Source organism: Crinia signifera, chromosome 2, assembly GCF_055691185.1.
Source record: "Crinia signifera chromosome 2, ASM5569118v1, whole genome shotgun sequence".
Taxonomy (NCBI): domain Eukaryota; kingdom Metazoa; phylum Chordata; class Amphibia; order Anura; family Myobatrachidae; genus Crinia; species Crinia signifera.
In genome coordinates, this window is record NC_139218.1 from 171,838,497 (window position 1) to 171,852,712 (window position 14,216).

Genomic DNA, 14,216 nt, shown 5'->3' on the forward strand with positions numbered 1-14,216 from the left:
AATGTATTTCTTCGCATACGGTGCCGGATTTGTTCGCATATATTAATGAACTGTTTCGCAGACTCAGTTACTGTATAAAGTAGTAGGAGCACATGTGATATCCTGATTTTCAGCCATGTTAGGAATCAACATGGCTGCCACATACAGTACAGTGCAGTAGAGATAGCGCCATTTAGAATATTGTAGTGTGTGTACCTTCCGTGGTAAATTTGCTAGGGCAGAATCAACTACACAGAACGTCGCTTCTCCCTCCCCCTTACTGTACTTCTGCTTCAGGTACCATACACACTATACACCATACACACTAGACGCTTTTCATCTGAAAATTGCCTGGTGTATATGGGCCAGAGATCCCCGACTAGCGATGAGAATACTGTATTAGGCTACTGCAGGCTGCCGCTATAGGTATTGTCCGTATAATGTGTAATAAATACTGGATTAGGGGTATTGTTCGTAATACGGTTGGTGTAATAAATAACGGATCCTTTCACATACAGTACGATGTCGGATTTTTTTGCACACTAGTAATTAGACACACTGTAAATTAATGGATTGTTTCGCAGACTCCGTTGTAGGATCACGTGATATCGTGATTTTCCAGTGCATGATTCTTGTGAGGCCCATACACACTAGAAGCTTTTCATCTGAAAATTGCCTGGTGTGTATGGGCCAGAGATCCCCGACTAGCGATGAGAAAACGGTATTAGGCTACTGCAGGCGCCATTCTAATGCACTGTATACTGACTATACTGTATGGCTTAATACAAGTACAAAATCCCCTATCTGTGTATAAAATCCCCTAGCTGTGTACAAAATCCCCTAGCTGTGGGTGTTCGTATTGTAAGTACTGTAATTAAAGTAATACTAGATTACAGGTAGCCGCAGAACCAGAATACCAGGTTTTTTTTTTCACTTTTTCTTTTTGATCATGCTACTTTTTGGCGATTTTTAGATGAAAATCGGCAAGTGTGTATAGTATGTACAGTAATTCCCTGTCAACCAGCATTTACTGTAGGTTAAGATGCACTTCTGGGGGCATTGTACAGTACTGTACGTACAGTAATTGGCATTATGGTGTATGGCATACAGTACTGTACTGTACAGTATGTGTAATGGGCATTACGGTGTGTGTCATCAAGTACTGTATGCGTAATGGGCATTACGGTATGCCAATGGCCAATACAGTGTGCACAGTGGCGTAATTACAGCATACAGCCCCAGCGGTGGCAGGGAGGTGCTTAGCAAGTGAGGCCGAGATTTGGGCTGTGGGGCTATTGTTACCCACTGCCTTCTGCCCAGGTCCTGCTCTCCCAGGTCCCCCACCCCTTACCACTCAGCATATTGCCACAGATGGTACCTGCTGCAACAGTGCATCAGTCCCAGCTTTCCCTGCTTCTGCTAATGAAAAGTGACACTAAGAATATGGCTGCCCCTGTCCTCCACCTCCTCTAGCATCCTCAAAAATTGTCTGCACTATGGGTGCAGCCAATTTCTAAATGTCACTTTTCATTTGAGTGTGCATACAGTAGTCCCCTGTCCCACAAAGCCATGCCTTACTGTACATTTCTCACAGGCCAGCAATGTACAGTACTGTACAGTACTATATGTTACCGCCGCTACTGCCCTCCCAATGTTAATGTTCCCTGCCTGGGGTGTGGTCTGTACAGTACTGTACTGTATACTGTATCAGCACTGATATGCAAACCAGACCTGTGCTACAAACAGCACAGCAGATAGTGACACCCCAGACAGGGAACAGAAACTGCATGGATTTTCTAAGATGGCGGGTGCTAGAATGAACACTAGTCCGTATCCCCTACAGTATGTACAGTAATTCATACAGAATGGTGTTCTGTTGTCCATGCCTCCTACCCACATACAGTACTGTATGGTGCTCTGAAGATCTGTCCTGGCAGTCTTTGTCCCTCGTCTGTGTCTATGCTCCAATATGGTTCTCTTCCTATTCCTCTACAGTATGTGCCCCCTCCCTCCCTGTCTGTCTGTCTCTCTCTCTGTCTGTCTCTCTACCCGCCCATCTACAGTATGCCCCCCTCCATCCGCTGTCAATCTACAGTACAGTACTGTACTTTATAGTACAGTACTGTACTGTACAGTATGTCCCCATCCATCTTTCTGTCCAACTACAGTATGCCCCCCTCCTAGTCTGTCTGTCTAAGCCCCATATGTTAACGTACCGTGCTTTTGTTTATCGCTTCATCCCTTTTATTAAAAAAAAAATGCTCATGTCTATGCAGTACAGTCACATCATTTTCACTACTGTAATTTTACCATAATACAGAATGCTACTGTATTGTAACTAATGTACTGTACTGTACAGGTACTGTATGTACTGTATTAACTTAAATCTTATTGTTGTGTATTGTAGAGTGCACTGCCTACTGAAGATGGTGAAAACAAAAAAAATCTATTCTGGAGCACCTTCACTTGCATGTCCCAAGAGCATTGCTGCATTACTGCCACACATTAAAAATAATATCGTTAAGAAGAAAGCAGGAAAAGAAAATATTCCTGTTGTCAAACAACGGAAAAATGTCAAGGCCAAGAACAAGTTTTTGTATTGCGAGACTGGAAATGTTCACGATGAATGTCTGGTGCAAGACATTAACACTGATGCACAGCAAGACATTAACACAGTGACAGATGTGTCAGTTCCCATAGATAATGACTTGCACCCTTTGGAGCTTCACATTACACCGCTTGAACAAAAATCTCAATCACCGCCACGTAGGAAACTTAACTTTCTGGATCACAACCCACCACAATGTAGCTGCACAGGGCTGGTGAGAGACCTTTTGGGCAAGGTGACTCACCTGGAAACCCAAAACAATGGACTGTTTGGACAAGTGGATGCACTGAAAGGCCAAATTCATGTACTGACAGGAAAAATTAATGTGCTGACGGAGGTCTGAATGACATGCTTGCTCAAGCCATTAAAGATGCCACCTGTAAAGCAGTAGAACAATGGCAAGCTGCTACAGGGCCACCCATTACACCCACAACATCTAATCCAGTACAATCACAATTTGACTGCCCTGATGCATTTGATACAGAGGATTGTGACTTTGAAATGACCCAACCAACCACATCTTTCCACTTTTGTGATTTGGAGATGACACCAGCTGCATCCGACCGATTGCCCAGCCCTAGCATGGACACAGAAACTGTTTTACCAAATGAATTGGTGAACATGGACACCACACCAATGTCATCTCACTGGTTGCCTCCCACACATAATGCATCAGATACACAACAACGTCAGACCAACTTAACAAGTATCCCACTGACATCTCACTGGTTGGCTGACAGACACAATGCACCATCCCAAACCTCTAACAACATGGACACTGCAATGGTTGCATCATCCCAATTGTCCCCTGAAAATATGATCGACGCAACCTTACCTCTACATCAAAGAACATCTACAAGCATACCAAAAGAATTGTGCACTGTGGGGATTTCCTTGCCTGACATGCCACTCAGTCATCACAGCTGAGTGTGCCAACACTCTGTTTGAAGCAGTGCATAAAGAAATGCCCCGTTATGCCCAAATGATTTTCCAAGAGCATGTTTCTTTTGACCTGTATAAGAATTGGTGCAATCGGGTCAATTTTGATGGTCAATGCAATAAATTTGTGATCCCAGACAATCTGCGCATCGAGACTTGGAAGGGACTTGGAAGGGATGAAGCAATCAAGATAAAGGACACTTTAAATGGATTGCTACGAATGCCCAGAGTTAAATGCTGCATGTGCTTACTGTAGCACAGCAACTGGTGAAGTCTCTTCAAACTGGCATCTACTCACAGAACAAAGGATAGGCAATGAAATAGGAAAAAAGTACGTTTATGATCTTACTGTACATTACAACAGTCTTTTATCCTGCACTGTATCTCTCTCTCCCTCTCTCCCATCCCCTTCCCCCACTAACATATGTCTCTCTCCCCCTTCCCCTGAAAGCCTTGTTGTGACCATTCACTACTAATGCTATTATTTTTTCTTCTCTCCCCCCACCCACCATGCCACTCTACCATGAGCAAAATCAAGTGTGTTTGGGCCAGAGAACAAAGGACAGAAAAATGAAATGGAAAAAAAATATGTTTATGATCTTACTGTACATTATCTCTCTCCCTCTCTCCCATACCCTTCCCTCGCCAACATGTCTCTCCCCCCCCTCCTGAAATCCTTGTTGTGACCATTCAGTACCGACGCTATTATTTTTTCTTCTCCCCCCCCCCCCACCCACCATGCCACTCTACCATGAGAAAAATCAAGTGTGTTTGGCCCAGAGAACAAAGGACAGTCACTGCCTTGTAAAAAGCTTTGTTGTGACCAACAGTACTTAAATTATTGTACCTAAAATATTATGACTTTGTCCTGTTTTAATTAATGTACTGTGTATTTTTATTTTATTTGGTACTCTTTACCTAGCACGGCGCCCACGATTTTGATCGTGGGCATCGCAGGTAAAAAAATCGCGGGCATCGCGGGCATTGAATGCACTAAAAATCGGGTGCGACGCGACCGACGCGATGCCCGCGATTTCCCATAGGGAACAATGTTAAATGTCTCAATTGACCCGATTTTTCCATAGGAAACAATGTTAAATGGCCCACAGAGGCCAAATAGCCACCCTGAAGTGTGAAATGGCCCCACAATTGTTAACGCCACCCCACAATCAACGTCAACCCGAAGCGTGGCGAGCGCAGCGAGCCCGCGAGGGGCGGCGGTACGCGTCCTACGACCTTTTCATACCCCCACTATCCACGTCGGCGTGGAGCTGAGAATAGAATAGTGTGGCGAGCGCAGCGAGCCACCGAGCCCGAAGCGTGGCGAGCAGACGCGGATACCTTCACAGGTAAACGCGTCCCTTCGCGGGCTTCACAGGTATCCGCGTCCCCTCACGGGGCTCGCTGCGCTTGACACGCTTCGGGCTCGGTGGCTCGCCACACTATTCTATTCTCCACGCCGACGTGGATAGTGGGGGTATGAAAAGGTCGTAGGACGCGTACCGCCGCCCCGCGCGGGCTCGATGCGCTCGCCACGCTTCGGGTTGACGTTGATCGTGGGGTGGCGTTAACAATTGTGGGGGCCATTTCACACTTCAGGGTGCCTATTTAGCCTCTGTGGGCCATTTAACATTGTTTCCTATGGAAAAATCGGGTCAATTGAGGCATTGAACAGGAAAATCGGGTCAATTGAGACATTTAACATTGTTCCCTATGGGAAATCGCGGGCATCGCGTCGGTCGCGTTGCACCCGATTTTTTAGTGCATTCATTGCCCGCGATGGGCGCCGTGATAAGTAAAGAGTACCTTTTATTTTTATTATACTGTACTTTAAGTCCCCACACATGATTCTAATTGTATGGGATAAAGAAGTTTTGGAAAGATGTACTGACACCTGCCCAGTATACTGTAATAATTACAAACTGCAAACCATCTTGAATGAAATGTACTGAGAGTAATGATTTTTATAAAATTTTTAATCAAGAAAACAAACAAAAATAAAAATGTATTAAATTAATCTAAGCAGCAAATCAAATATTTGGTTTATGACGCCATGTAGCAGCATGACCACTCTTCTTAACTCATCTGTGAAAATAAAGAAACAAACAATGTACAGTTTTAGAACAGAAATACAGGTTGAATACTGTACAGTAAGCATTACTATTACTACAGTATACTGTACCTCTACCCGCTACATACTTTTCAACCAAAATCTCCTCTCTCAGGACTGCCATCGCTGCTGCCATGACCTCACCCTCTCCCTCCTCCCCTCCTACATCTCCACTCCCCTCCTTCCAACCCCTGTCCTCATTTTACCACACCACTGCCGCTGAAGTCCACTCTATCCTTCAATCCGCTTCTCCCTCCACCTGCCTGCTCGATCCTATCCCCTCCAATATTATCCGTCATCTCAGTCCGTCAGTCTGCTCTCACCTGGCTCACCTCTTTAATCTTTCCCTATCCTCTGGGATCTTCCCTTCCTCCTTCAAACACGCTCTTGTCTCCCCAATTCTCAAAAAAACAAATCTGGACCCCCAACTCTCCATCCAACTACAGGCCCATGTCCCTCCTCCCTTTTGCCTCCAAGCTCCTAGAACGTCTGACCTATAATCGTCTCCTAAGCCACCTTACTGCCAACTACATTCTAGACCCCTCCAATTTGGGTTCCACCCTTTTACATTCCACTTTTACATTCCACTGAAACTGCCCTGACCAAAGTCACTAACGATCTACTATCGGCTAAATCCAAAGGCCTCTTCTCTATCCTCATCCAGCTTGATCTGTCGGCTGCCTTTGACACTGTTGACCACCCTCTCCTGCTCAACACCCTCCGCTCCTTTGGCATCACTGGCACGGTCTTCTCCTGGTTCACCTCATACCTCTCCGATCGCTTATTCTCTGTCTTCACTCCGAGCTCCTCCTCTCCTACTACCCCACAGCCAGTCAGTGTTCCCCAAGGGTCAGTCCTTGGCCCTCTCCTCTTCTCCCTCTACACCACCTCTCTGGGCACCCTCATCAGCTCCTATGGTTTTCATTACCACCTTTATGCTGATGATACCCTAATCTATCTCTCCTCCCCCGACCTATCCCCATCACTCCTGTCCAAGGTCTCCGAATGCCTCACGGCCATCTCAGCCTGGATGACCCAACGCTTCCTGAAACATGGCTAAAACTGAACTTCTAATCTTCCATCCCCCGAACATCCCCTCTTCTCCCACTATCTCCATCAGCATTGGTGAAACCGAGATCACCTCCACCGACCAAACGTGCTGCCTCGGTGTCATCATTGACTCCTCCCTCTCTTTCACCCCCCAGATTCGTGCTCTCTCACAGTCTTGCCGCTTTCACCTACAGATGTAGCCGGCCTTGTTGTTGCTGGCGATCCGCCAGCAACACGGCGCCTCTATCTGACTGAGATGCGCGTGCGTCCCCCACGCACGCGTGTCTCAGTATCCAGGCGACGGGGTGGCGAGGCGGACGCAATACTCCCGCTCGAGGGGGCTGGGGGGGACCTCTGGCCACTGTGGGGGGGTGCGGTCGCCCGGTGTGGGCACCGGGCGACCGAGGGCAGCACCGTCGGAAGGGGACGCGCGCGCACCTCGTGCGTGCGCGTCCCCTTCCGGAATACAGATGGCGGCGGGGCAGGGGATGGCGACGCCATCGCCATCACCTGCAAAGATGAATCCCGCTACATCTGTACATAACATCTCACGCATCAGACCATTCCTCTCCACTGACGCGACCAAAATTCTCATTCACTCTCTTGTCATCTTCCGCTTTGACTATTGCAACATCCTTCTCTCTGGGCTACCTCTCACCCGCCTCGCAACTCTCCAATCCATTCTTAGCGCTGCTGCTAGGCTCATCTTCCTCTCTGCTCTACCTCCACCTCCCCCCTCTGTCTATCTCTTCACTGGCTCCCCATTCCTTTCCGAGTTCTCTTTAAACTCCTCACCACCACCTACAAGGCTCTCCTCCTCCACCGCTCCTTACCTCTCTTCACTGATCTCTATCCACACTCCCTCCCGTCCTCTTCGCTCCATCGCTGACCACCGACTGACCTCTCACCTATCACCTACTCCCACTCCCGTGTCCAAGACTTCTCTCGCGCTGCCCCCCTGCACTGGAACAACCTCCCACCACCCATCAGGCTTTCTGATTCCCTTACCTCCTTCAAGCGCTCCCTCAAAACCCACTTTTTTAGACTAGCTGATCCCTCCTCCTAACCTCTTTTGATCCTCCTATCCTGCCTCCGTTCCCATCCGTTCCTACTTTCCTATTTGTTTTTCCTTTTTCCACCCACCTCCTTTTAGTATGTTAACTCTTATGAGTAGGGTCCTCCTTCCTCACGTACTCATCCTACCTCCTTACCTCACCTGTGCTCCTGTCCTGTTCTTCCCTTCCTCTACTTCCTCCTCAGTCTCCTCGACAATTTTGACACCTACTTCTGAACTGATGCTGATTTTAGTTCTACCAGCTATACCCCTATTTATACTGTATTTTTCAACACACCCTGTACGTTACCTTGTAATTTGTTTTTTGTTTGCTATGTACGGTGCTGCGGACACTTTGTGGCACCTTATAAATAAACCTACTACTACTACTACTACTACTCTATCCATGGGTGGGTTTGGAGGAGGGGCGGATGCTGTCTGGTCCTCTTGTACGCTTGGCACTGTGGGGAAAATGAGAAAATATGCTGTATAAATAAAGTTGTTATTATTATTACTTGTAATACAGTAAGTTATGGTTATTACTGTAAATCTGGGGGGGAGCCTTGGTGCTGGGTGGTGTTGAGATGTACTGTACTGTACTACAGTATACTGTACTATATGTCCCTTCCAAACATCAGTCACAGCAGTAACATTGTCCCCAGAAATAAAGGTACTGTACTGTAACAATTGAGTTACCAACAAAAAAACTCACACTCACATACAGTATACTGTATCTCTAACCTCATCTCCATTCATACACCCTCCCGCCCTCTACGGTCGGCTGACGACTGTCATCTCTCCTCCACCCTGATCACTGCTTCCCATGCTAGAGTACAGGACTTTGCCCGTGCTGCACCCCTTCAGTGGAAAGCACTCCTTTGCTCCATTAGACTCTCCCCGACCTTGCAAAGCTTCAAACGGGCACTCAGTGACCATCTTCATCTGCATACTCATCTCCATCATTGGCCTCAAGCCTCTAGTTGTACAGTACAGGATTGTTTACTTTCTTCCTGGCGGAGGGATGCACAGGGGCTTGTGTACTCATATGAGTACAGTGGACGAGGAGGGTGGGCAGCCAATGAGCAGTGGTCATTTCTGTCCCTGTAAAAAATAATAAAACACATTGGCCCCTGTACAATACAGTATTGTACAATGTACAGTATTGTACACGCATGATCGCCCATCCGCCGGAGCAAGGGATCTGGCGGTTACTGGTGCTGTGTGAGAGTCGCTCACTAGGCTGCCTGACTACACAGGGCTGCTGCAGGGACACTACGATGACTACGCTAGGCTGCCGTTGGCCGACACTGACAGCATCGGCCAACGGCACACCAATAAACGACACAAGTTCAAAAGAAAAAAAACACACACACAAACACAATAAAGAAATGACAGGACTTACTGTCTGTCAGGGAGGTGGTGCCTGGACGGTGGTGGATGGGTCCCCCAGTCTTCCTTTAGGCTTGGCACTGTGGGGAAATGATAAAATGTGCTGTTAAAATAAAGTTATTATTCTAACTGTAAATGGGGAGGGGGGGGGTGTTAAAAAAAAAGCCGTGGACTGGTTTCCATAAAGTGCTGCGCCCGCCACACTTGATAAAATGGACTCCACGCCAATGTGGATAGTGGGGGTATGAACAGGTTGGGAGGACACTTACTGTGTCCACTTCCAGCCTCCGCCACGCTTCCAGCTGCCAAGTTTAGAGGGGACCTTCTTGGGCGTTGGACCCTTTCCATCCTCCTCTGAAGTCCTGTGTAAAAATAATTACAGTACAGTATACTGTAGTGTCCTTTGAAACATTAGTTCACACACACTACTGTGATCACTGAGGTTATGGTACAGTATACAGTATTACACTACAATAGATAAACAATATCTAGGTCAAAAGGTCGTGCATCAGACGTATTTGCACACCACATCCCCCCCACCCCCCTTTGTGCATGAGACGCAGAGCTGCCTGACGGGGACACTCAAGGTAACTGCTCAAGGGCTCCCGCGGGGACACTACGCTGACTTCGCTAGGCTGCCGTTGGCCGACACTGACAGCGTCGGCCAACGGCACACCAAGAAAGGACACAAGTTCAAAAGAAAAAAAACACACAAACACAAATCACAATAAAGAAATGACAGGACTTACTGTTTAACATGGTGGCGACGCTTGAGAGGGGTCCTGCAGCATCCCGGCAGGGAAGGGTCCCCTGGTCTTCAAGCAGAGGCACTGTGGGAAAATGCGAAAATGAAAATGAGAAAATGTGCTGTAAATGGGGCGGGCCGGGCCGGAGGGGGGGTTTGATAAAGTCAGAAGGACGAAACACGTTGGGACACTCTAGCCCTCCTGCTTCATCTAAGATAAGCACTTTATTTACTTTTTGCACCTTGAATATTTTTATGTATTTATATCTCTTCGTTATATTCTGAGAGAATTATCTCCGCAACTTTTTTAGGATAGGAACTGTTTAATTGTATATTTTAAAATATCCCTATTTTTATTGTATAAATATCCCTATTTTTATTGCATTAATAAATTTAACTTTTTTACTCACATATAGTGACTATTTTTGTAATTGGTAACTATAGCCAATTAAGTTACCTACTGTGGTTCCAGGTCCATACTCAACACCGGCAAACCTTGTCTTATTAAGGGCAGGTTGCACTATCTATATTTTATATATTTTAAAAGAGCAATAGTCGCCGCATTCTCATCTATTGAACACACACACACACACACACGTGGGACGCGGAGCCGGGGGTCTTCAGGTTCTTGGTTTCCAGGGGAAAAGGGCTCTGGAGGAAAGGACAGGCTACAAATGCAATACAACACTCCTTTTATTTTCTACAACTAACGGATAAGGTGCAATCTTCTAGAAATGTTTTACCGGACCTGTCAATGGTACAAGGGAAGGGGAGTATTGCACAACTCTTATCGGTGAATGCAAAGAAAAGAAATGCTTTACAACGTTCAGCAACAATGCAAGAAAAATAAATGTTTTACAGTACTTCTCAGCAATACAAGAGAGGAAATGTTTTACGATATTCATCAACAATGCAAATCACATTTAAAGCGGATCAGTAGTCTGGGTCCCAGTACAGTAGGGCCTTCCTACGGATCAGTAGCCCGGGGTTCTTGAGGCAGGCCTTCCTACGGATAAGTAGCCTGCATGGGCGGGGGTTACTTCTCGGTGGGGGTTCTCACCCAGAAGCACTGAAGTGAGGTGCAATGGGTTCTTTCTGAATATACGGCCAAGCTGGGGAAAGGCAGGGGATCCCTTCTGATGCAGGCCAGTGAACTCCGGCCACTGATCCTCTGCTGGGGGTACAGTGGGGGGTGACACCCCCTTGGTGACAATTAGGCCAGACTCTAAGCACCTTACTGGGCCCTTCACTTGGCCGGCTACTGCTGTCTCCCCTTATCTCTATGGAGCACTTCACAGGTGCACTATTAAGGGCGCCAGGTCCCAAACTCACATTTTCTGTAGGGCAGATCTCCGGGTCTGGGGAGCTCCTCTCGTGGGGGACTACCCCTACCTCTCTTTCACTTGCCTTAGCCTGGTCAGGCTGCACTCTCTCCCTTCTGACACTGAGGGGGTGCTGCACCACTGGGGTTTGGGCCACTGGGGCTGACTCACAGTTTAGCGGGTGGTCGTGTGGGGAGAACACAGCTCCTTCAATTGCCGTGTCTTGCCGGGCTACACTGGCCGCGCTGCTGCAGCGGCTCCAGGCCGTCTCTGTGTCCACCCGCCAGCTGCAGTGATGATGATCGCGCTGGGACGCACTCTGCTCCTCTCCTACGGGCGCAGCCTCTCTCCGGACCCCCGGGCGGTGTTCACGTGCCTCTCGGTGACCTCTCTCACCCCTCCTCTGCCCGACTCTGCTCTCCCCGATCCTCCGTCCCTGCCAGCTTCCTCCTCACGCCCCCTGGTCACCTCTCACCTTCCTCTTCCGGCCTCTCTGCCTCGGCGCTCTGCGAGAGATTAACCCCTGCTCTGCTGGTGGGTTAATCCTCGCTAATTCCATTAGTGGAACCCGCGGCAGGGTACCACACACACACACATACATATATATATATATATATATATATATATATTGTACAAAAAGTACATGTTTTCCAACATGTTTCGAGCAGGTCTGATGACGAGCAGACCTGCTCGAAACTTGCTGGAATAAAACAACTTTCTTCTAACTGTTGGAATAAAACAACATTCTTCTAACTGCTGAACAAGTCTCCTGAGTGCTACTTTTTTGTACAATATTTGAAGCTGACCTACCAGTTTAAAGGGGGCACCGGAGCAACGATATTATGAGGAGAGCGAGTGCCAGGAATTAGCATATTAGCATATTAGTGAAATTTCACTTGTACAGTAAACTGGATTTGTATATAAAAACAGTCACAAGGACAAATTATCACTTATAGTAAAATAGTAGATCTTCATGAATCTTTTTGTTTTTATAACATATTTGATTTCTCTAACCAGTTTTCTTTTAGAAATGTCCCAGGAAGAAAGGAGACCCTCAGAGGAAGAACAATCAGCGTCGAGACAGATTGAAGCTTTGGGTTCACCAATGTCCCAAGAAGAAATAAGTAGGTTTTCTCTCTCTTCACAGGAAGAAGAATCAGCGCAGAGATAGACTGAAGATGTCCAACAACCATCATAGACAGACCACGAAGCTGACTCCGGAGAAGACTCCTGAAACAGGGGACCAAACTTCACAGATGAAGAAACCGACACACTCATTAACAAGGTAATTCATGACTCTGCACAGTTATTTGGTTCACAGGCAAGAAATTCTCAATCAAGATTCCAGAACACGACGTGGGATGAAATTGCACACACAGTGCAAGGGGATTTTCAAGTGCACCAAAGAGAGCTGCAAGAAAAGGTTGCGTTACTGCAGAAGATCCATCAATCGGAAGATACAGAGTGCACAGAAGCTGCACAAGTATTGGGAAAAGAAGATGGAAGAGTACTTCTTGCTCGTCCAAGAAGAAAGGAACCAGTGCACAAGGTATGGCATAGTGTGTGTGTGTGTATGTGTATATATGTACAGAGGCTGAACTCTGGGAGGCAATGGAGTCATCTACCGCCGGGCTCCTGCTATTAAGGGGGCACCTCTCCACCACTGCCAGTTTAAATCCATTAATTGAAAGCCATCAAAATCGCTTCTGTGGCTGAGTTCTGAAATATATGTGTGTTCTCCCTCTCTTTCTGTTTATACATAGAGTATATAATATATATTTCATAACAGACTATATTTTGAATAATGTTGTGTGCGTGTGTGGGGGGGGGCACCAATATTCATCAACTGGGACAAACTTACGCCACAGTATATGTATGTATATTAGGGCCAGGTTCTGGTTGTGACATTAAGCTGCGATCTTGCAGCTTACCGAGTCTTTGAGGGCCTGCCCTGCTGAATCGACCCCACATTCCCTTGCAACCATGCAAGGGGATTTGATACAAAGACACATCCCCTCATAAGTGCCCGCAGTTGGAGTAAGAGATACTATACTTGGTAAAGTGCTGGGAAATGGTGCTGATGAATCTGTATCTATCTCTTATTCCATTTTTTCCAACAAAACAGTGTTCTGTGGGCTAGGTGACATGAGGCAGATTGGTAGACTAATGAGGCAGGGAGGGAGATTGCTGCTATTTAAGGGAGTCTCCTGCAGAATGCAGGAGGGTAGGCAACTATGCATCACTGACATATCATGAATGTCCTGATATAGTCTGTGCTGCTGCCACACCCATAGGAGTGCTTGGGGTCTTTCCCCTACAGTATTTGTTCAGATTGTAATTGATGTGTACCATGCTTTGTGTCAATTGCTCCAGTCTTTCCAGAGTTATGCTGTAATACTCTGTGCTGCTACATCAGTGCTAGTGGTGTGTTACAATCTGGGAACAAACACTGTGGGGGCAAGTAATATGTGTACTATGATTGGTGTACATTTCTGCAGTAATTGCGGAGTTATGCTGGAACATAAATGAGCGTACAGCGAAAATTGTGTTTTTTTATTGAATAAAAATAAACAGTAATTCATTTAAATTTTTAGAGTTCTCTCCCACTGGCGTGGTGCTTTTGTGGATGTTCATTCCATCTCTGGCAAGCTGATTGCATTTAACTGTAATGTATGTGAGCTTTGTGTACATATACAGATTCTGCTCTTCCTCTCCTTTTTCTTGCATATATCCAGTGGGGCATAGGAGCATTGGTCTAGCTCCTTGGAGATAGCAGCAGTAATACATCTAATAGGACTAATTTTAAACAAGTGTGCACCGTTGGACTTCAGGTTTATACACACACACACACATATACATATATATATATATATATATATATATATATATATATATATAACCAGAACAGAGAACCAGCACAACAGGACTTATGTGTAGCCAGAGAATGGTAGGATGCCCCGGTGCCAACAATAGTGGCCTTGCAGCCCTTTGTAAATACCAATACGAAGAAAGGGCACTAC